The sequence below is a fragment of the Spermophilus citellus genome, assembly GCF_964194105.1.
Source record: "Spermophilus citellus genome assembly, chromosome: 4".
Taxonomy (NCBI): Eukaryota; Metazoa; Chordata; class Mammalia; order Rodentia; family Sciuridae; genus Spermophilus; species Spermophilus citellus.
In genome coordinates this window covers 194,246,291-194,271,181 of record NC_138185.1, presented here as the reverse complement: position 1 = coordinate 194,271,181, position 24,891 = coordinate 194,246,291, and the positions used below count along the sequence as shown (strand labels likewise).

Here is a 24,891-nt window from a genome sequence, read left to right as displayed (position 1 = left end):
AGCTCTTCATTAGTAAAAGTCACAGTGGAGACTGGCAGTGATACTTCCTTAAGCAGGCTTAAGTAATTTCAAAGTAATACCATGTAAACAAGAAAGTGGTCTGTGTAGTCATTCTTGTAGACAAAGTGCAGTCCCACATTATTTTTCCTCCAAAATTTGGAAAATAATTTTATTTGGGACAAATAAAATCTCCATTATCAGTGGACAATGTGGAGTCCTTAAAGCATAGTAGTTGAAGTGGCACAAAGATGACAGGGATTTGGGGAATGTGGCTTCTATTTGGGCAGCATTCTGTCTTTGCTCTGAAACTTGTCTCCCTTCAGGATCCATCCATGCAGTCACCACACCTTGTCCCAGGTCACCTATGTAGACACAGATGTGTCCTATATTTTTAGAGAGCCAATTGTGCCCAAGAAAGTGGAATGTGCAAAACTTCTCCCTAGCTGAGTGTGGAAGGACAAGTGGTAGGAAAACAACCGTCCAATAGAAAGAAAGCAAAAAACCCAGGACAGAAAAGAAAACACCAGGTTCTTCACAGAGAAGAAAGGAGGAGAAACAACCTCACGTGCAAAAACAATGTAACAAGAGAAAGCAGCTTTAATCATGCAGAGGAGGGGGCTCATTTTGGTAAGTCAGGCTGGTGTTGAAAAGGGAGGGAGGGAACAGAAGTATAATTGAAGAAGTCTAAGTGCTGAGTAGTTCAGGGCAGTCACCTACATCAGCTGGTTTCTAACAAGGCCTCCAGTGCGCTAGTTTTCAGGGGCAGGAGAAGACTACGTGTACAGTTTATTCTGCATCACTGTGAAACCCAATGAAAACACAGTAAGGAAACTGAAAAGGGCACAATCCCATAAAATACCGAAGAGATTTTGGCAGTGATATCAATGAAATTTTGAAGGGTGAGAAATATATAGAAAAATGAAAGCTTTTAGAGCAGACCAGGAAATGATGAAATCTGGGCCCAGTGGGAGAAGCCACCAACCTCATGGGAAGTTTTAGTAGAAGTGCTACCCTCTTACCTTTGAATCCTTGGGAAATGAAATGGTGTGTGTGTGTGTGTGTGTGTGTGTGTGTGCGCGCGCACATGCGTACCCATGTGTGTGTTGAGGGTGTTTGGAAAGGAGAGGATGAAGGACCTTGTAAGAAATGTAAAAGTAACAGACCACCCACACTTTCCACTACCATCTGCAAATGATTTTTTCCCAGAAAGTTGGAAATATCTGAGAAACCCAGGAATAGATCCTCAGCACCACATAAAAGTAAATAAATGAATTAAAGATATTATGTCCATCTATAACTAAAAAATAAGAGTTTATTTTTAAAAGAAGGTAAGCAAGACAAAAAATTAAAATAAATGAATAGAATAGTTGATGACTCAACAGAAGGATATAAAATATTGTTAAAGAAAAGGACATATTTATAATATGCCATGTGGTTCAAAAAATTGTCCCCTGGATAACTTTTACTCTCATATCATCAACAGTGCTGACCGGGAAGCATACCTGTTTCCCCCAATTCTTGTATACTACCAAACTTTTTGGCTTTTACTTATCAGTTAGGTTTGCTTTATTTATATAAATAATTCATTCAATTTTGAATCAGATTGGGTTTCTTTTAATATTTTTAAATTTATTTGCATTTCTCTATATATTGTCCATTTATCTGTTCATTTTTAATGTTATTGTCTTTGTTATTCATATTTACCATTATTACATCCATCACGTATTAGCACACTTCCAACATATTATTTAAAAACAATAGTTCTAGAGTAGTTACATTTTACAGTGAAATCAAGAGAAGGGTACAGGAATTTCTCATATATTGATAAACCTCTCCTACCTCCCATAAGCACACCCTCCACCAGAGTAGTACACTCATTACAAATAATGAAACTAAATTCACACATCATTATCACCCAAAGTGCATGGTTTACATTGGAGTCACCTGTGTTGTTTTATGTCATATACACTTGGACAAATGCATAGTGACATGTACCTACCATTATAGTATGATATAGAATGATATCAGTGCTCTAAATGTCTTCTGTGCTTTACCTATTCATTCCATTCCCACCCATACCTTAGCAATCACTGACTTTTACTGTATTCATTGCTTGTCTTTTCCAGACTGTCATTTAATTGCAATCATAAAGTATGCAGTCATTTCTAACTAAAAATTTTCACTTCATAACATGTGTTTATGCTTTCTTCATGTCTTGATAGCACATTTCTTTTATCATTGAATAAGATATCATTTTATAGATATATCAATTTATTTAGACATTCTTCTCCAGAAACCCATAGTAGCTGCTTCCACATTTTGGCAATTAACAATTGTTGGGATGTGGGCAGATGTTTTCAAGCTCTTTAGGTAAATACCAAGAACCTTGATTGCCAGATCATACCAAAAGAAGCTGTCAAACTGGCAGTACCCTTTTGCATTCCCATCTGCATATCCTCACCAGCATTGGGTGGTGTTGTGTTCCTCATTTAGCCATTCTAATAGGTATACCAGTGGTATGTTATTGTTTTAATTTTTATTTCCCTGATGACATATGAGATGGAGTTTCTTTTCACATGCTTACTTGCTATTTGTACATATTTATTGGTAAAGTGTCTGTTTAGATCTTTGGTCCATTTCTATTAGTTTATTTTTCCCTTATTGTTGAGATTTTCTTATTGCTGAAATTCAAGATTTCTTTGTATATTTTGGATCTTTGGTTTGGAAATGAGGTGTCTCCCATAATCTCCTGTGCTAATACAGGGATATACAAGGTAAATGATTACATCATGAGAGCTGTAACCTAATTAGTCCATCTTATTTTCAATGGGCTTAGTGGTAACTCAAGGCAGATGAGGTGTGACTGGAAGAGATGGCACATGGGGGCATTCCTTGAAAGGGTTAGTCTTCCCTGTGGCCTCTTCCCCTTTTTCTCTCTCTGATTTCCAACCACCATGTCCTGTGCAAATTCCTTCCACCAGTGCTTCTTCTCCCATGATGTGCTATCTCACCTGGCTAACCATGGACTGAGTCTCTAAAACTGTGGGCCAGAATAAACTTTTTCTCCTCTGAGTTGGTCTTTTCAGGTATTTTGGTCACAACATTGAAAAGCTGACTAACACAAGTTCTTTATCAGATGTGACATTTCCAGTATTTTCTCATAGTCTGGCTTTTCCATCAGTAACCTAGTACTTGAAGTATCTCAAGGGTTGTAAAACTGATGCTGGAGACCAAGACAACACTTCTTGATTTTACTGGGAAGAAGAATCATATATTCCAGACTATGATCCTCTACTTACCTTAGGGTCAGGAATTAAGATACTCCTTCATGAGATGGAGGCTCTGAGCACTCTGATTTTTTTTCATTATGCTCACTGCATTGCAACAAGAGGGCCCATAAGCAGAGAATTATTTATGTCTCATCTGACAGAAATCAAAGCACTTAGGTAATCAAAATTCAATACCATGTTTTCCTATAGTTCTTTGTAGTATTTTCTCCCTCAAAGTCCATTCTCTTCTTTCTTGGAGGTCGACAATGGTGTCCAGACTGTACCTTTACTCTGAGCATCATTTCCATAACATCTTTGAATCAAATGGTGCTGTGCTGCTGAGTCTGCTCTGTGACTTCATGATAAATATGTCATCTTTTCACAAACTCATTAATACCTGGAGCATTTCAATTGACATAAAGGGAATACCATCATTTGTTAAGTGATTATTGATTATGGACTAAAAATGAGAAATATAAAATCAATAGTTAAGAGCAAGGATTTAGAATTGGATGTGTTTGAATTTGACCCTGAAGGCCTTTATCATTAGGACCTTGGTTAATTAAGTTACTAACTTTTTAACTCCCAGTTGTAGTGGGGATTCAATGAATTAATTCATGTGGTGTTAGACCAGGATGCAAAGAAAAGATCACTGACTCCAATTAAAATCAAATTACAGCAAGCTTATTATTTCAACCAGCTGGGCTGCCTCTCCCAACAAAAACCAAGGGAACAAGACAGCACTGCATTTTCTTGCAGTCCAGCTTTATAGGCCAGAAAGTTACACAAAGGCAGGGTTACAGATAACAAAACTCTTAGGAGCACAACACAAAGGCTAGTGTACATTTTTGCTGGCCCTGACATCAGAATTTATGAAGGTCTTTAGAGCCTCAGAGAGGGTGTTTATCTGGTCACGGAAGGCCAAGATTTATGAGGTGTCACTAAGGTTTCAGAGAGGGCTGCTATCTGGTCAGAGAGAGCCAGGCATGGGTGAGTTCAAGCATGGGAAGGCATTCCAAGCTAGTTCAGAATTTGCAGTAATTTATAGTAAAGCCGAAATTAGCTTTCCATATCTTTGTGGTGAGATGGATCCTAATTTTAAGAGGGAATCAGATTGGGTCTATCAGTGGAAACCTGGTTCATAACAGTGCTCAGGAAGCATATCTGATAGTAACAACTATTATGAAAATTTACATAATATCAAGAAATCAAGAAGTTCTGTTCAGGGATCAAAAGTTATTTTCCTCTTGCTTTATCAGTTAGCAGATAAATAAGAAAAGAGAATGATTATGAAGGGCTCAAATGTACCATATACTGCATGAGGAACTTTGATTCTACTGATAGCAGTATAGAATATTGATCGGATTTACCCAGAATAAAACTATCACAGTAAACTTAGAAATTGAGGAACAAGTATATTGAGAAATAAGAATTTACCCAATAGGTAGAATTCCAAGTACATGGAACAAAGTATGTAGAACAAACAAATTTTAAAAGTATTCTCATAAGATCATTGTGGCACAAAAAGATAAATGGAAGCTTATGAAGAAATAGAAATTATAATTTGATCTTAAGAAGAGACACACATGGAATTTCTTCATTAGATAATTATTTATTAAATATCAATAAGTGACTGGTGTTTTAGTAGATATAAGGAATAGAGTAATAAACAAGAGACAAAAGCAAACACAAGAGAGCTTTCCCAGGAGGCTTGTCTCTTGCTTTGTTTATAGTGTTAAATTTATTTTTTAGTAATGACCTATGAGGTTTATGTTCCAACACAGGCATTTGCTTTGGTTATTTTAGCAACTGGAAAGTTCATATAGTGGTGAAAAGTCATAGGCACAGAAGTTTTGTATCTGTCACTTACTAAATGTTGTAACCATAGACAGAGTTTATGAGACTTAGAGCATTTTTTGTTTACAGTTCATCTTTTGTAATAACTTAAAGATGATCATCCCCTGGTTGTAAGAAATGAATTAAATCTATGACTTTAATTCAATGATCAATTGTTATTAGAAAATGATTTTTTAACTAATGGTAATTATTCCTGGACGTAGATGGAATGATGTAGTTAAGGTAATTTTAGAAAAAAATAACAAGAAAACTTAAGAATGGATTAAACTTTGCTCCATTCTCTTGATATTAATTGTATTTTCTCACCATGATTATGTCTGGGTCACTCTTTGTTTCACATTGACTTAATCCCAAACAAATATTTGTACTGATTATAATGACTTTCCTGTTTGTTTGTTTTTCTCTCCTAGAATTTAAGCATAGGAAATGATAATTTTGGTGGAATTCGATGTAAATTCTATTAAAAAACAAAAAAGTTTGATGGATCAAGGCTCATGTATAACATCAATATGGTGCTACCATGCCAAGAATTACATTCATACTTAGAAGCTCACTTAAAAGATTTCTGCATTGGAAAGGATAAAAAAAATGTTTCTAATTTTTTTCTTGGAGAAGAGATGCTTTTTATTGAATGGTAACTGCTAAAATAATATTATAAAAAAAGAAAAAAATCTTAAGAACAAACAATAGTTTAATTTTGGGGTATACCTATACAGCTATACCATTCTATGAAAGGTACATTTTTTATTCTGCATTTATTAATTTTCTCTTTTATCTTTGCATTATATTTAGTTATTTCTATGCCAGAAAACCAATTTTAAATAATTGTAGTTTTAAATAATTGGTTAATTTCTTTATGTAGATTTATTTAAAAATGTTAAATAAATATTGTTAAATAAATATTAAATTTTAATATTGTTTCTAATTATCTAATATTATACACAATGTTTCAATTAATATAATTATATTTTCATTTAAAGGAAATAAATTTGCTTAAATATGAGAAAACATATGACATCAAATGCTTAATATCCATGAAGATATTTTTTCACCAAACTATTTTTAACAGTAGCACAATATGATGTGGATTTCCCAGTATTTTACAAACTGTGAATGATATTAAAGCAGCCATTTTGGTAAATAAATAATTTTACACTTTTTAATTTAATTGCCTATTAACCTGTGAGGTTATACACTTTGCCTTTAAGAAAATAGCTAAAACAGGATTAAGAAACCATCATAGTCCATCGCACACAAAAGTATCCTTTCATACTGTAAGATTTATTTAAAAAATATCTAAAATGCATTGTTCTGGTCCAAGATATCTTCTCACTGTGCCTTCTCTCTTTCCAGGAATCAATTGCACATGCTCCTCAGAGTGAGGAAGAGCAGTATCTGGACTTGTGAAAACTCTCAGCATCCCCAGGTCTATGGAACTGAGTTTCCCTGCTAATAAGATCCCCCAGGAGCTTCCACCACTTACAATTTAGAGAAGCACCAATCTGAAGGGTTGGCAGAGTGATCTTTTTAGAGCATAAATCAGAAGCTTCCTTTCCTTGATTGGTGTGCTTCAATGATTTTCTGTTGCTCCCAGAATAAAATGCAGTTCAAGCTGTGACATATGAGATTCTACATAACTTGAACCTGACCTGATCTTTCAGTCTTAGCCTTTGTCTCTCCTTTCCTGGATCTATGTGAAGCAATAACTCAAGTCTCCTTCAGTTTTCTGAACTTGCCACATCCTTTCCAACACATTCTGACTTATTCTTTTATCTTCCTGAAGTGTTCTTCCCTCAAGTCTTGGTGAGCCTGACTCATTTTCATCCTTCGGATCTCAGTTCAAATATCACAACTGTTGAGAAATCCTTTGATTTCTGCTGCTCTTCCTGACTATAGCAGTCATCTGTAGCTCTCTGCTATTGCTGCAGCCTGGTTGTTTTCCTTATGGTAAAAACTAAAGCTGCAGTTATATTGATTTATTAATAAATGTATTGATTGATTGTGCCTCCAATTAGAATACAAGCTTTATGAGGTCCAGGATATTGTTCAGTAAAGTCACTGCTTTATCCTTAGTTTCTAGATTAGTGACTGGCCCATAGTAGTCATTTCAGTATGTATGTATATTACTTCTATGGCCCAGTAGTCATCAGAAGGGCTGAGCCAACTCTAAGCCTAGTAAGCCCATGGGGAAATGTCAAAAAGAAAAAGACTTAGCTGTAAGACATGGGAAAGTACAAAAGTAACTTCTTAAGTCCAATAATCACGAGCACCTGTCAAAGTGTTATTTCAAATTACTCCTAGTTAGAAAGTTCCTCAGTGGGGGACAAAGTACATAATCAGCCTCAGTAGACAATTTGTAGAAGATCAGACTTTAAAATGATATGATTAAAGATCATTACTGTGGTCAATTAACTGGTTAATGAGTATTCTACTATCAATTGTAGTGGCAATTAAACTTCTCAGGAGATTAATAGTCATCAGAGTATGTAGCACTAATTTCACAGGAGTCTTTATTTCATAAAGGATATCAGAAAATCACTCATAAATTTTCTCAGAAGTGTTTAATTCTTCTAAGGGGCTATATAAGTGGACCTTTAAAGCAGGTCCATTTTAGACCAGTTTTGAAAAACTGATCTTTCTTAAAAGTAATTCAAATATTTGGTAGAGAGGGGGTTGTCATGTATTGTATTGTACCTTTCTTCAAACTAATAACTTTGTTGTTTTATTGTCAATAAGACACAAGTCTTCCTGGTCAGAGACAAAGGACTTTATTGGTGTAGTTGCCTCACTTTCCCTTTTCCTTATGTCCTAAAGTGGGGATACAATGGGTGCAGATGGATTTATGCACACAGTGATGGTGTGTCACAGCTGAGGAACTCTGAGCTTGAAGAATTTCCTTCTTTGGTAGCATGGTTTATGTATGTTTGCTCTTTATCTCAGTGAGAGACACTACCTCAACCCTTGAGATTTCTTGCTGCAAGTCTTACTCCCAGAAATGGTCCAGGTAGTGTGGTCACAGCCTTACATTATTGGTACACTCTGTAAGGTGTGTAAGGGCATAAGAGATTTGCAGTGGACTATATTTTAACAATATTCACTCCTGGTCCAATATTGTGTTAGGGTCTAGAATTTTTCTCATGTGCAGGCCACTTGTGCTTAATCTGACTCACAGGGGCAGATTATATTCAATTTGTCTCAAATAGCATTTAATTAGATCTACTTGAACAGAATTCTAAGCGTCAGGATGAAACCCATCTGTGGAATTGACCACACACTCAAGTCTCCTATGATTCCAGATTCAGCTAACTTTGAATAAATCCCAAAACATAGACAACAAGGATATAATGTATTATCCATTATGACCCAGACCTTGGAGTTTGTACCGATGGGACAATCTTTGGTTTAATCATCAAAAAAGAGACAAAAACCCAACCATCATTCCCAATACAGAGATTTTCTATGTCCCTTTCCCCCCAATAATGTGTAAAGTATTAAAAGGACAGGTTAATCTTATCGGGGATTTATTGCTAAACTTTATTTAGATTGGTATTGCATTTCCTTGGTTAAACTGTAGGAGCAGTGTAACTGAGTATCTGCAACCTCTGTAGGCATTCATGGACTAACCAGTACTGCTCAGACACCATGAGCAACATATATTTGTATTGGTCAGATGAAAAAAAATGTGCTGATTCTTGTGTTTGTAGAGTGTGGGAATGCACCTCCAGGCTGGGAAGTTGCCCTTGATGTAGTAGAATAACTTAGGAGAGGCCATCTTCAGGTGAGTTTCCAGTTTCCATGGAATGTGGAAGGGAATGACAAGCAAGCTGAAGGTTAGATTTCCAGCTGCAGCTGCTGCTTCACTCCAACAAATCATGTCGTTACTGTGCTGAGTTGTCGTGCTTGCTTCAGCAAAGAGAGTGTTAATCTCCCCCCTCTCTCCATCTCCAAGGGTCTAGGGTTTTCTCTTGCCAGATGACTGAGTGATTTATTTTTCTTTATCAGAACATCAGTGTGGTCTCTCTGCTTTATTTATTTATTTTAACAGTAATTTCCTAGTCACATCCAAGCCTATTGTCTAGAAGAAAGAAGAGCAGCAGGGACAAGGGTATTTTCAAGACATGTACAGAAACCCATGAGAGTCACTATCTGGCTGTCTTGGGATACTGTAGAGGAACTCACATGGAGTGAACACAAATAAATGGTAGTTATCTTTTTGATGTAGGATAAAAACAGGTGAATCCAGGCTCAACAACAATCCAGTTTTAAGACCATCTGACAAGATTGCTAGAAGGAGGATGTACCAATCGCATTGATGTCGACCATTGATTATATATCTGAAAAACACTATTTTTTTTTCAAAATTAAAGGAGAAATTGAGATTATTCCAAGGTATATAAGACTTAGGGTGTTCTTACTTGCAACTCTTCCCTACAAGAAATTCTAAAGAGAGTTTTCCAAGGCTGAAATGAAATGGCATAAGGAAGTAACTTGGAACCACAGAGAAATCATGAACTTGGTAAAGATCATTAAATAGATAAACAGAAAACCAGCCTTTTGTTTTTCTCTTTATTTCTATATAACTTAAATATTTATGTTGGTATATGTGATAATATCCCACAGGTGTCTTAGGCTGTTTCTTACTTTCATTCTTTTTTTTAACTTGTACAATTTACATATTTCAAATGGACCCCCAAATTAGTAGCATTTATAGTAGCATTTATCTTAATTTATGAATTGCCTGTGGAGGGGAAAAAGATTTCAGTGTGTTGCGGCTCACAAAACAAATCTACCAAATTACAACTGTAGAAAATAAAGACTGCTTAATGCAAATGAGGGAAAAATGTGGTTTTCCTTTTTTGACTGATTGCCATAACACTGTCCTGCAGGCACCCAAAGTATTTTCACATTTATTTAGACATCATTAAGCACAGAGACTTTTTTTCAGGATAAAACTGATGAATTCTATCATCTTCCCATCACTAATGTGGCCCTTGGATTTACCACCAATTAGATGTATTAACTCATTTACATTATTTTGGGACAGATCTTTAAAAAGTGGTACATTTCTTAAAAGACTGTGCCTCAGGTCCATATGATTTCTAGGCCTTATGTTTCATTTTCATACACTTTCAAGGCTGAGGTGGCTGCCATCTTCTGCATCTATTATTCCTACTTTGGTTTTATCTTTATTAAACAGTGCTATTGTTATTTTTATCAAGTATAACAAATGCTTGAAAGAAAAGACTTTGATATTGTCTTCTTCCCTCTTTTTCTGATACTAAGCTGAAGGGAATGGGAAGGTTCTGACCAGGCCATCATTGGTGGATGCTGGTTACATGGCTCTTGAGTAGAGAAGGGCCTGCTGCTTTGCTGCCCTCCAGCCACCAACTTCAGAAACCACATGAAGCAGGCTGCAGGACAAGGGAGGAATATGAGCTGTATGTGCTTGTCTCTCTGTAGACCCAGCTGGGCTTCTAGCTTAGTTACCCTCTGATAGATCTGGCTGGGTGGTTAGTTAGGAAGCAGATGCAAAGGAGGAAAGAAATCTTATCCAGAACTTTCAAAGGTCAACCCCTAGATATCAGGCCTTTATTCAAGAGAGGAGAATAAGAAAGATTAGACAAATGGTTAACAGTGGGTTTTAGTTAGAGCCTAGGTATTGAAGGCAGCCCTGCCTCTCCTGCATGAACTCAAGTGAGTACTTTTTGGACACAGGTGTGTCACTGTTGTTAAATGGATAAAATCATCCAAACTTCTCTTGTTTCTGACCTTGTTAGAAAATGTTTCCCAGACTGAGAGCTGAAAGCCAGATTTTCAACCATTCTGTATTGTAAGAACTCTGTTACAAATAACTTTAAAAATGAGAGATGAGGGTGTGGTATGAGGATGTCTCAATTTGAATTGGGAAACATGAAATGGTGCTTGAATTGTAAGACCCTCACACAGATTGCTATGATAGAACTGTTAGGAATGATTTTCAGTGCAGGAAAGTAGCCATTTAAAATAATTACTCTCAATCAGAAAAGGGGCCTTTGGATATAAAATACATACACATATACATGCCTCCCCACCTTAACTTGGAACAAATGCTTTTAAAGTTTTAAATATAACTCAAGTGGAAGAATTTTAGTGTTAACTGTTTACCCTTAGGAAGGGTGACTATCATGAGTCCACAAGATGGCAGTGTCTTCTTCTCAGGGACCTTTAGGAAAGCTGTCAGGTGCTTCTCTGTGTGTGTTGGGGCGGGGTAAAGGGATAGGGGGTTGGGAGGGGGAAAGCTTGTTGGAGTGCAGGGATAGCAAAAAACACCTCTTTTTTTTCTAGTTGGAAGAACAGATTCTTTTTATGTTTTATAAAGCAGAAGACTCAGAAACATCTAAATGAGCTTCCTCCCCTCTCTTTAGGGTTTACCATCTGATCCTCAGTGAACCAGGGAGAAGAGAATGATGAAATCCCTGAGTGTTTTACTACTGATCCTGTGGCTTCAGCTGAGCTGTGAGTTTGGGCATTTCTGTGGGAGTATACAGAACAATATTTGAAGTTATAATCTATTCTAGGCCCGTGAGAAGAAACATGAATGATTTTACCTTTTAAGTAGGGGAGGGCAGGAGGCCCATGAAAGGTAATTTAAATCCTGTGGAGTGTCCACTTCCAACCACTCTTCTTGGACCATTTTTTTTGCACAGGGGTGAGCAGCCAACAGAAGGCAGTGGAACAGAGTCCTGCAGCCCTCAGTGTTCCAGAGGGAGCCATAGCCTCCCTCAACTGCACTTACAGTGACAGTGCTTCTCAGAACTTCATGTGGTATCAACAGTATTCTGGGAAAGGTCTCAAGTTGCTGATATCCATATTCTCCAATGGTGAAAAAGGTGAAAGAAGATTCACAGCACAGCTTGATACAGCCAGGTGGCATCTTTTCCTGCACATCAGAGCCTCCCAGCTCAGTGACTCAGCCACTTACTTCTGTGCATTGAGCACACAATGCTCTCCAAGCACCTGCAGCTGCACAGAAACCTACTGGCTCAGGAGGCCTGAGGTAGAGCATAGACCACATAGCAGAGAATCTTTTGTGCTCTAAATGGAATTGGAATTAAGAGGAGTAAACATTGCATTAGGAGTGCAATCCCAAAACAGAAATGCAAAGGGAAGAAAGAAGTCACAAAAAATTCCAATTTGGGAAAGTGTTTAAGCCCAAATTATTATTATTTTTTTGGGGGGGTACCAGCGATTGAACTCAGGGGCACTCAACCATTGAGCTACATCCCCAGATCTACTTGGTATTTTATTTAGAGACAGAGTCTCACTGAGTTGCTTATTGCCTCAAAATTGCTGAGGCTGGCACTGAACTCACAATCCTTCTGCCTCAGTCTCCCCAGCTACTGGGATTACAGGTGGGTGCAACCACACCTGGCTCCCAAATCATTTTAGTTATTAATCCCCGTCTCATAATTCACTCTTAGCTGCAACCCCACTCCTGGATATTGGATGGGTAGGAGGAAGGACTAGAGTGAATAGGTGAGAATTGGTGAGAATTGGTAAAACAAGAATTGTGCAAAACCAATGGTCCTTACCTTAGCTTGGCAAAGAAGTGCTTCAGCTCTGGGCGTGAGCAATACCCAATGTGATTGGGCAACTCTCCTTTTGAAATATTATTTCCTGCCTTATTTGGGTGGAATAGTTCATCGAATGTCTTTTCCCTAATAAATAGAGGGGTTCTGGGTACACTTGCTCTCTTGCCCTCTTGCCTTCCCTCATGGAAGAGGACCCTTGAGGTCGCAGAGCAGTCCCACCCTCGATATGAGAAACTCATGTTCGTTTGTTGAGTGATTTCTTCTCCATTTTCTTAGCTTAATGTTGTAGCCAGCTCTTCTGAACCCAGCTCATCTCTTCAGTGTGGGCAGCTGGCAAGAACTCTTAGCATGTGGGGATTGTTCACACCAACCTGGGACAGGGGATTTAGGCTGAACACCAACATTGTCTGCTGTTAACATGGAAATCTGCTGGAACATGAGTGGCATTCACTTGCTGAGAGACTTTCTAATTTCTGATTTCTAATTTTTACTTTCATCATTTACTTAATAGGGTATCTATAGCTGGTCTTATCATTCTTGAAGAGTTGAAATAATTGAACTCAAATTACTTGTTAATAGAAAAGATTTAAATAAGTATTAGGGATTATTATTTAAAACTAAGTCTTAAAAATTAAAATAAAACTAAGTCTTAAACTTTTTTAAGAGCAGTGTTTTAGTCATCTTTTTCACCATTGTGACTTAAGGACCCAACCAGAACAATTGTAGTGGAGGGAAGTTTACTTGAGGGCTCACAGTTTCAGAGGTCTTAGTCCATTGAAGGCTGGCTCCATTCCTCAGGGCTCCAGGTGAAGCAGAACATCATGGCAGAACAGTGAGGCAGAGGGAAGCAGCTCACATAGGGATCAGGAAGCAGAGAGAGACTCTGCTCACCAGATACAAAATATATACCACATAGTCACACCACAATTCCCACTTCCTCCAGCTACACCATACCACTTCAGATAACACTCAATGTATCCCTATCAAGGGATTAATTCACTAATTAGATTAAGGCTGTAACCCAATTATTTCTCCTCCAAAGTTTCTTGCATTGTCACATCCATGAGGTTTTTGGGGACACCACATTAAACCATAATAAGCAATGACCAGGAAACTAGTATATTATTATATCAGTTTGTTTTAGGAATGATTTTATGACACTATGTCTGTAACTTTACCTAAGCAGAAATGCCTCTGATAATCAGTTGATCATTTTGTGATTTCATGCATAAAAGACATAGAGGAACAGATCCCACCAAGTACACTTGGGAATGACTAACATTATTCTGTTCTTTGTTTATCTTTAAGAATGAAGGGCTGGGTTTCAGCACAGACTCCCTATGTCTTTGTGCACATGCTCCATTCAAGGTGCCTTCTTGAATGGGGTTGGTTGGTAGGATGGTCTGTGGGCATGCACGTGCATGGACAGGGTTCTCATTAAGATGAAAGTGCAGGCAGTGATCAGTTCAGTTGCTCCTTTTCTTCCTTGTGTCTAATGCCAGTTTGAAGATGGATGAACTCTGTCAACTACTCACATTAAAATCTTCAGCCTTCCCAGATGGCTCATTGCAATTTAGTGAGAGCTGAGTGTCTGGGTGGGAATGACCTACTGTGCTCCTCACACACAAGCACAGCAGCAGGATCAAGGGCTCAGAGGGAGGCTGCTGTCCCCTTCACACACTCCTTTGTGTCCTTCCCTCCTGCCCTCCAGCACACCTACTCTCTCTCAGCCCAGAGCTGCTCCAGGGTCCGATGGAACTGGTCTCCTCCACTCACATTCTTACTGCGATCTTCACAGGGCTCATTCTGGGCTGTGCTTTTCCTTTCTCTGTTTCATCCATCAGTGGGCTCTTGTCTGTTTTCCATTTTATGATGTTGATGTATTTCTCTTATAATTTTCTTGCCATCATGAGATTAATCTGTTTATTTCTTTAAAAAAATTTTTATGTATTGATTTTGTTCATTTTTTGCCTTGAGCCAAGGGAAAGTTATGACTTATCACTTCAACATTATACTTCATTGGTTTCTCAATTTCATGATAATCTCATAGAAACTATTGGGGAAAAAAACTCTCTCTACTTCAACAAGCAATTTTCTTTAGCTCCTTAAATATGTAACTTCCAAATTAAAATTATTTTAAAAGGAAACATGTTTGTATTTTTAAATATGGGTTATATACATATTTTTTGGAGGGTGGGTCATTAAGTTGCCCAGACTGGCCATAAGTTTGTGGGTTCTGACAATCCTGCTGCCCCAGCCTCCTAAGCAGGTGGGACTCCAGGCTTCACCATGCCCTGATGTACAAAATGTTCATCCTTGCCTTGATAAAGATCAAACAGATTTTCTGCCACTGAGTAGTAATCAAATTCTGACTTCATCTGAACAGGGAGATAGAATTCTTCTCTGTTGGGAGCCATCCATGAGCTGTGTTTGTGAACTACGTACATTGAAGCTATATGAAGGGACAAGTCTGGCATTGCACGCTGATTGGGCTGCATGATGCAAGTGTGCCTCTCCTGTAGCTCTGCCTGTGATCCCATACAGCACCTGAAATGGGTGTGACTTGCCAAGATGTCAATCAATCTGCTGACCACAAGATATCAGGAAGCAAGACTCTACCTTTGAAACCTTATCGCCTGCCTTATTTGGTGAAGAACTTTTCATGAAAAATCCTTTGTGTGTCCATCCTTCCCCCCATAAAAATAGATGCCGGTGCAGCTCTCTTTTTCCAATGAATTGAAGCATAGAAGCTGACCCTTAAGGTTGCAGAGCAATCTCACCCTCAATCTGAGGAACTCAGCTCCATGTGTTGAGTGGTTTCTTCCCTGTTATCTTAGTTTAATGTTGCAGCCAGCTCCTTTGAACTGAGCTCATCTCAGTGTCAGGGCAGATGATGGTGAGACTTCTCCTTTTTTGTTTCTTTGTTTCTGAGCAGTAAGGGAAAAAGGAAAGAATGGCAGGGAATAGGCAAAGAAGGAAGGAACCCTACACATGTGGACGAATTCCCCGCACTGTGCTCCTTGAGATAAATTGCTGAGAGACTGAATCCTTCCAAGGACACTTATCTTTCCATTCCCCTTGAGTTGCTTCATAGGGGCTATGCAATTGTACTATATCCCTGTTTGAACATTGTCTTTGCATCCCCCAGCCTTGTACAACACAGCACCTTCTTCCCTTTGTGCTTTTGGAGGTTTCTGGTGTTTCCTCACCCCATGCCGTCTTGCATGGCTCTAGGCTTCATGTTCCATACCACATCCAGGTCACATCTTCAGTCTCCCCTGGACAAACTTCTTCCTCTGGGGCCCATGCTTCCGAGGAGTGTAGATGCTAAAATCCAGTACTAAAATTTATGGACTTGCTAGATACATTACGGAAGAATTGAATTAAGTGCTAGGCTGTATGTCTACTCCTGGCCTCCAAAGTTTTACTTACTTAAGAATTTTATTGGTTCCTTATCATTATACCTCATAATGGGATTCATTGTGACATATTTGAACATACACATGATGTAATTTGAAAAAACTAATGCCCTTCCTACCTCCCTCTTCAAATCCTCTTCTACTTACTGATTTCCTATTATTATTTTTCTTAAAAGTAATAATATATCTGGTAGATAAGAGATGAATACATGTACTTAGAAAATTTTAATCAGAAGCACATTCTAGAGACATTTAAAATTTCAAACTGACTATAAGATTTGGTTTTATATATGTAAGAAACTATATGCAGGATGGTGACCCAGATTAGAACCCAAGGGAGAAGTGGTTTCAGGCTGGTATGGGTAGGTGTAGTGTTCGTAAAGAGGTTCTTCTGACTTTGGAAAAGGATTCCTGTTGGTTAGACTCTCATTTCACTGGTGATTCTCTCCTTATTTCTATTTGTATTTCACTTTTAGGCTCCGATCGTATTTTTTTTTAATTTAATTTTTTTATTAGCTACACATGACATTACAATGATCTTGGCAATTCATACATTTGAATCATTGAGGTATAATTTCTCATTTTATGTTAAAATAAGCTGTTCATATCATTAGGCCACAGAGCAGACTGCTCTCATTTGTTTGGCATGTTTCCCACCTGTATGGGCTCACTTCATGCTTAGCTCAGGTGAGGGTCACTGACAACCTCTCCTTTATCTTCTGTAGTTCCGAAAGTAGATTTCTTTTACTTCTGGTCTGCCGGTTGTACTCCCTTCTGTCTTACTGAGTTCATGAATATTTGCTACCTTTTTGTTTGGTCTCTTTTTCATTATTTCCAGAATCGAATATTTCTGCCTTATCTTCTTAACCCTAATCATTCTACCTATATGTCTATGTAGGTGGGTCTCTGTTAGTCTCCCTTTTTTTGTGTGATGTTCCCATAACTGAGCATAGTATACCAGTCTGTTCCAACCATTGATAATGACAGCAGGACTCTCACTTTCTTTTCTTAAACGTGGTACTTCAATGATTTTCTCATAGCCTTAACAAATATTAGACTTTTTGAACGGAAATCAAGGAGTCATCACACTTTCTGTCAAAGAAAATTATAGCTTTTATTAGTTTGGGTAGATTGATTAATTAATGACATGTGATCCAGGCTGAGATTCAGTATGAGTCTCTTGTTTATTTTGCTTTTTTGCTTTAGCAACAAATAAATAATTTGTTTTCCTCACTCTGATGCTTACCTGTAGCAGCACGTGGCCTTATGAAGACTTACCTCAGCCTAAGGTCACTGATTCTTACCCACTCTGTCCGAGGAATGGCTTTGCAAAATACTATGGAGAATCATCTGTGCTCAGAGTCTAGAATACAATCTTCTCTGACTAATTTTCAGTTAAACTGTTGTTCTCTTCTCCTGTCACATAACTATCACTTCTCGTGTACTTTAAGATTAAGTCCTGGGGGCTGGGGATGTGGCTCAGCGGTAGCGCGCTCGCCTGGCATGCATGCGGCCCGGGTTCGACCCTCAGCACCACATACCAACAAAGATGTTGTGTCGCCGAGAACTAAAAAATAAATATTAAAAACTCTCTCTCTCTCTCTCTCTCTCTCTCTCTCTCTCTCTCTCTCTCTCTCTCTCTCTCCTCTCTCACTCTCTCTTAAAAAAAAAAAGATTAAGTCCCATGTACTGCAGAAGGTGACATCATCACAGATTCTGAAAGGGACACGCACATTCCTGGAAGTTGGAACATCACACCTTGACATGGGAAGGGCACAGCCTGTCTAGATCCCCCCCCCCGGTCCCGCCTCTGGCCTCCAGAGGGCGATGTTGCACAAGGAGGCGTCAGTTCTCACTGAGCATCCTCTTCATCCACGGAGCCCCTCCGCCCTGCCCCTGGCTGATGCTTCTTCACTGATGTAGTTAAGGGACCTGTCACTAGAACAAGGGACCAGAGAGCATCCAGACTGCTTAAAGGAAAGCCTCTTTCTAACCGTTTCTGAAACTTGTCCAAGCAAAGGACTCGTGCAGCGCCTCCTCTCCACTCAGTGCCCCAGAGGCTCAGCCACCGCGACCTTCCACCCGCGGATCCCTGTAGTTTTCCCCACCAGCCATGCTCCTGCTGCTCCTGCCGGTGCTCGCCATGGTTTTCACCCTGAGTGAGTACATGCCATTCCCTCTCCCCTCCACCAAAGTGACCATGATTTGATTGGAACTGGAGAGAGACGCGTCTTCTCCACAGCCAGGTCTGCGCTGCTTTTCCTGACTCAGCATCAATGTTGCAGGAGGAAGTGGAGCCCAGTCAGTGACCCAGCCTGACCGCCACGTCCTGGTCTCTGAAGGAGCCCCTCTGCAGCTGAGGTGCAGCTACTCATCTTCTGTATCACCCTATCTCTTCTGGTACCAGCAACGCCCCAGCCAAGGCCCCCAGCTCCTCCTGAAGTACATGTCAGGGGCCACCCTGGTGACAGGCATCAATGGTTTCCAGGCTGAACTTAGGAAGAATGAAACCTCCTTCCACCTGACGAAGCCCTCAGCCCATTGGAGCGACTCAGCTGAGTACTTCTGTGCTTTGAGTGACACAGTGCCTGGGGCTGCAGGGGGAGCTGAGCACAAACCTCCTGACACAGGGCACTTTCTGTGACACACAGGCTCAAGCTGGGGAGTTTTCAAGAGGTTTTCCTTTTCTGTGAAGCCCAAGAGGACAGAGTGGCCTGAGCCCTGGGGAATATTTGTCTCCTGAATATTTGCCTCCATGTCTGTGTACTGCCGCCTTCAGATTGGCTGTGACGCAGATAAAGGTTTATGTTGAATTTCTCCAGGAGGGACCCCTGTCTTCCCCCACAACTTCATGCTCCAACTCCCACCTGACACCTGCACTCTGAAGAACATAGCTATAAGGGCTCTCAAGTTAAAAAGGCAGCAGCACTTTAATTTTTAAAAGTCACTTCTAGCATCCACTGTGATGGTTAGCATTGCCTCAATGGAACTTTATTTAGTGTCTGGCTACAGACATCCTCTAGTTTCTTTTTGGTGTGCTATTTCTTCCCATTTTACTTCTGTACCCCTTTTCATTTCTGTTTGGAGTTTTCCTGACATGACATTTACCCTTTCATTGTCCTTTATTTCAGTCAGGTTTACACTTTTCAGGGACAAGAATATTTTAAAGTTATGGTGAAAACACTTACGTTCTACTGTTTTTTAAAACTGCAAGTCTGCAATTCAGTAACTAGGAGCAAAATATAGTACAACAGATCTCTAGAACTTTTTTATATTGTTGACACTTGGTTCTCCTGGACCAGCATCTCCCGATATCATCATCTTTTTAGTCCCTGGCAACCACCATTCTACTCTGCTATGAGTTTGACTAGTTTTGATACTTCATCTAAGTGGAATCATGCTGTATTTGTCCTTCTAAGACTGGTTTATTTCAATTAGCATGATGTTCACAAGGTTCATCTGTATTGTTACACATGGCAAGGTCACTATATTTTTAAAGGATAATAATATTTAATTTATGTATATGCCACATTTTTTATCCATTTATCTACTGTCTGACTTAGGTTGTTTTCACACCTTGATTGTTGTGAATAATACCACAACACACAAGGGAGTGCAAATATCTCATTGAGGTCCCAGTTTTAATTATTTTGGATAAATACCTAGAAGTGGAATTGTTGAATTATACAATAGTTCTATCTGTAAATTTTTGAGGAATGTCCATACTGCTTACCCTAATGGATGCAACATTTTGCATTCCCACAACCATGTTCAAGGGTTCTAATTTCTCAGCTTCCTCACCAATACTAGACTGTCTTTTATTTTAAGACAGTAGCCATCTTCATAGATGTGAGTTAAAATCTAATTGAAATATCTCATTCCTCTGATGATTGGTGAGTTGAGCACAAAGGACCCTGAAGAGACCTAAGACCATTTTGAGAAATTAGAACAAACCTGAAGGTATAACACCTCCTGGGTTCTGAATATATTACAAATCTTCAGTAATTAAAACAGTGTGATTATGTAATTAAGACATACATACAAACTAATGGAACACAACAGAGAACCCAGATATAAGGTCATGAATGTACATTCAAATGATCTTTGTCAAGGATACCAAGCTCACACAATGAGTGATGAAATAAAGATAAATGTTCAATTTAAAATATTTCTACAAAGGATTATGTTAATAACTTATGGTTAAAAATTTTAGCAACTCATAACTACCATGAAAATCGGTAGGACTGATTAGAAGGAAACTGTTTTTAAGCCAGAGAAGATGAAATGTTACTTAGCACTAATTCATAATTGAGGAAGTGAGTGTGATAGTGTTTGAGTGGTGTCGTTCCTTCTCTGGTCACCATTGGTGGTCCTGTTGCTGAGCTGCCCTCTGTGTAGCTAGGAAACAGCTGGCTGAAAGCCCCATGAGATCCTGTACACAGAGTATAGAAGAATTTAATTTTCTATTAATTACTATTAAAAATATTCACATCTGATTGGCCTGTGCTGAGAGCTATGGATAAAATTCAAAAATTGTATTTAGAATAAAAATTATACCTTTTAAACTGAGTCCCCTTTCTGCATTTTCAACAATACAGAATGAAAGTAATGTGCTTGCTTTGGTAATTTTGACTTTTGTAGCTTTTATAAAACTAAAAAACATTGTTCTGGCAAGCCAGGTGACTCTCGTGTATGAACACAACTTCTTTATAGAGAGTGAGCTGTACATGCTTTCCCCAAAGTATCTGGTAGACTTTGTCATTGTTCATACCAAGGAAAAAGGATAGTGGACTAGCAGTTATAATGGAATATTATTGAGAATATTTTAAAATAGTCTTTAAGTAAATGGTCTAATTTCTACATAATTATTACCCTGAAGTGTCTTTTTTGACACTGTAATAACTGATGCCTCAGTGTGCTTGATTTTAGCAGCTTAAAGCAGTGCTTATTAAGGAAATATAAATATGAAGTACCTCACATTGAAAGTTATTGTACTATATTTTTAATGTAACAGTGCAAATCTTGTTAGACATGGATGTGTATAATTATGTTAAACGCAAATGTTTTAGTCATCTTTTTTACTGTCATGATTAAAGACCTGACAAAGAACCAGTTCAGGGGAGGAAAAGTTTATTTGAGGGCTCAACAGTTTCAAGGTCTACATCCAAGCATAGTATGCCTCATTCCACCATGGCAAAAGAGTGTAGCTGGGGGAAGAAGCTCATATGAGGATCAGGAGAGAGACTCCACCTGCCAGATACAAAATATATAGCCCAAAGCCATGCGCCTGACGCCCACCTCCTCCAGAACACCACTCAATTAATCCCCACCAGGTTCATAGGACAAACAACAACAAAAAGAATGCGTAATGGCAAACTAGAATCCCCTTAGTGATTTGTGAATATTTATTAACACTTCCCTGATTATTAGTGATGTTGGACATATTTTATATATCTTTGGCCATTTATATGTCTTTATGGAAGTGGCTAGTCAAGTCCTTTTCTCATTTTTAAATCAGTATTTTTATTTTTTTCTATTGAGTTATAGGATTTTTATAATATATATATTGGGGATGAACCTCATATCAGACATGATTGTGAATATTTTCTTTCATCCCATAGGTTACTTTTTTGCTCTATAAATTGTTTCCTTTACTGAGGTGATTCAGTTACAACAGGGTCATCTGGGTGTCTCTCATCCAAAATGACCTGTGTGCATGTAAGGAGAGGAGATTAGGGCACAGATAGCAGAGGCAGAAGGGGGACCAGTTGAGGACACACTGAGAAGATGTCTATCTGCAAGTCAAGGAGAGAAGAAACATTTGTAGAAATTGTAATAGTAGCAAACTTAACAGTGCTTCTCAAGGGTATCCAGTAGTTTCTGGGTTCCAACATTCTTCCTTCATTGAGTTCTTACCTGCATTCAACTGTATCTGCTTTTACTCTAAGCTGGAACCAGCATTCAAGGCAGGAAGAGAATGGACTACATTTCAGGTTCCTTCTGTGTCAGTTCTGCACATTTCACCATCCAGAGCCCATTCCATCAGCAGGATGATATTGAGGCCACCAGATGTCAGTGTCTCCCTCTTCTTAGACTTAACTTTCAATGTGTGTGTGTGTGTGTGTGTGTGTGTGTGTGTGTGTGTGTGTGTTGGTGTGTTTGCGCATGTGCTTCCTTCCTTACTTGCTTGCATGTGTATTTACAGCAAAGGATTGAATTTGCTTTTGACTGGCTGGGTAAAAATAATCAAGACTCTGGCAGGGAACCGGAAGACTAGATAAACGTTCAGCAATGGGGACTCTTCTGACTGAGGGGTTTGGCTCCTTTTTAGGTCCCAGAGCTGTGTCTCCTGTGATCCCAATAAGAAACGAAGATGCAGAAACTCCTGAGAGTGTGTTTGGTGACACTGTGGTTTCAATTGGCCAGTGAGTGGGGGGGGGGCTGGTGGAGATGGGAACAGGAGACCAGAATCTAGAACCCACATGCTAGAGAGGTGAGGTCTTCCTATGATTTGGGGAATAGGATTTGAAAGTTCAGTAGTGACTTCTTGTCTCTGGATTCATTTCTGCCTAGGAGTGAACAGCCAACAAGAAGAAGAGAGCCCTCAGGTCCTGAGTGTCCAGGAGGGTGAAAATGCCACCATGAACTGCAGTTACGAAAGTAGTACTATCACTCTGCAGTGGTATAGACAGGACTCAGGTAAAGGTCCTGCTTTGGTGATTTTAATACGTTCAAATGAGAGAGAAAAACACAGCGGAAGACTAACAGCCACCCTGGACACCTCCACCAAAAGAAGTGTCCTGTCCATCATGGCTTCCCAGGCTGCAGACACTGCCACTTACTTCTGTGCTACAGATGCACAGAGATCAGCAGGCACCTGACGCAAACCCTGCCAGGGCCACTTCCCAGAAGCCCTGACCTTGGATGGACTTGGTGGTTTCACATTCTCCATGGGGTGGGAAGAGAGTCCGTTCAAATTTGTGATTTTTTTTGAAGCATTTTGGAATAGGGTTAAGGTCATGAGATATGGAAAGGGAACAGCAATGCCAGGCTCAGTTCTGCCCATCATGGATCCATGTCCTCAGGCTCATCCTCAGTATAGGTGCCTTCTATATCCTAATGTGACTTGAAGGATTTCAATCCCTGATTCCAAATGATTCTTCATATTCTAATTTTATCAGGGAAAGAAAGTAAGCCCTGAACACCAGCGGAGGACAAGGAAAGAATGCTCAGTATTGGAAGGTGATTTAGTCAGGTTTTTTCTTTTTTTTTTTTTTATCCTGTGACTTAAAGATCTGAATAGAACAATTTTAGAAGAGTAAAAGTTTATTTGGGGGCTCACAGTTTCAGAGGACTCAGTCCACAGAAGTCTGGCTGCATTTCTTGGTGCTTGAGGTAAGGCAGAACATCATGGCAGAAGAGTGTGGCAGAGGGAAGTGGCTCACATGATGATTTAGGAAGCAGAGAGAGACTCCATTAGAGAGAAACAAAATATATAACCTAAAGCCACGCCCCCAATGCCACACCTCCTCCAGCTGCACACTACCCACCTTCAATTGCCACTCAGGTAATCCCTATCATGGGATTAATTCACTGATTGTTAAGGTTCTCATAACCTAATCATTTCTCCTCTAAACCTTCTTGTATTGTTTCACATGTGAGTTTTGGGGGGGACTCCTCACATTCAAATTGTAACAGAGAGTCTCACCTGTCCTATTGCAGTGCTAGACCCATTTTATCTCAAGGTCCTCAGGCTCATCCTCAGGGGGGTCTTTGAGTTGCCTGAGATAACTCTCATTTTCCTCTGGTTCCAGGAAGTGGTGAACTCTCAGGCATTGGGGTTAGGAGGGATCTTAGGATGTGTCCAAGCAAACCTTCCATTTCATAGCTGAGGATTGGAGCTGTTGTGTGATAAGAGAGGGAAACATCTGAATTGGATTCTGCCATTTAAGGGTTGTGTAATTTCCAAGCCTCAACTTCTACATGAGGAAAAAGGGAATCTGTAAGAAAGTCCTAGTTTCCCCATCTAACAGGAGGGTATATTCTCAATAGCCAGGACCTAAAATGCTGTGTTGTGAAAGGCTTCTAGGATCAAGTACATTGGTTTTCCATCTATTTATTCCCATTCCTATTAAAATAAGTAAATGCTGACTATGGTTTTCTTGACACAGTTTTGAAACTACTGAAAATGTGTTTGTGGAGAAAATCAGGGCATATATTTATAATGCATGCTTGGTGAGAAAGATGCAGGGGGAGGGGAAACACAGGTCAGCACTGTGGTTCCCCAAAGCCCCACCTTGACCTGCCAGCATCACCTGTGCCAGAGGACCCTAGAGCACCACAGAAGTTGTGGACTACTGGGCTCAGTGCTGGCTCACTCAGTGGGCTCTGTCAAGGTGATGGGTTTGTTTTTTTAATGAATATATCAGCATTATTTAGAGATTGGCAGAGCTTCTTGTTATAGAAGACCCCGGGAGTGTTTTTAACAAGGAGGAGGTTACTTTTCTCTCATATGAAATAGTTCTATACAAAGCAGGGCTGTCATTTGTTGGGGGCTTCATCATGTTGTGAGGGACCTCAGGTCTTTCCAGCTTAATGTTTCTCATCCTTCAGGTGTTCCTGTTGTGTTTACATTCCCCCCCCCCAAAAAAAAAAAACCTGCTAGAGAGCATTTCATGTCATACCCCTTCTAGGCGGAGAGAAGACTTGCTGGCAGAGGAAGTCCTTTCCCGAAGCCCCACCCAGCGGTCTTCATTGACATTTCACTCACCAATC

At 39.3% G+C, this 24,891-nt stretch overlaps 2 gene segments (V, D, J or C); both read left to right on the top strand.

Moving 5' to 3' along the window:
• Positions 1 to 18,229: 18,229 nt before the first annotated feature.
• On the top strand, positions 18,230 to 18,760 carry LOC308648290 (T cell receptor alpha variable 8-4-like). The segment is given in 2 exons: positions 18,230 to 18,275; positions 18,402 to 18,760.
• Positions 18,761 to 18,871: 111 nt separating this feature from the next.
• LOC308648289 (T cell receptor alpha variable 17-like) lies at positions 18,872 to 22,997 on the top strand. The segment is given in 2 exons: positions 18,872 to 18,917; positions 22,690 to 22,997.
• The last annotated feature ends 1,894 nt before the right edge of the window (positions 22,998 to 24,891 follow it).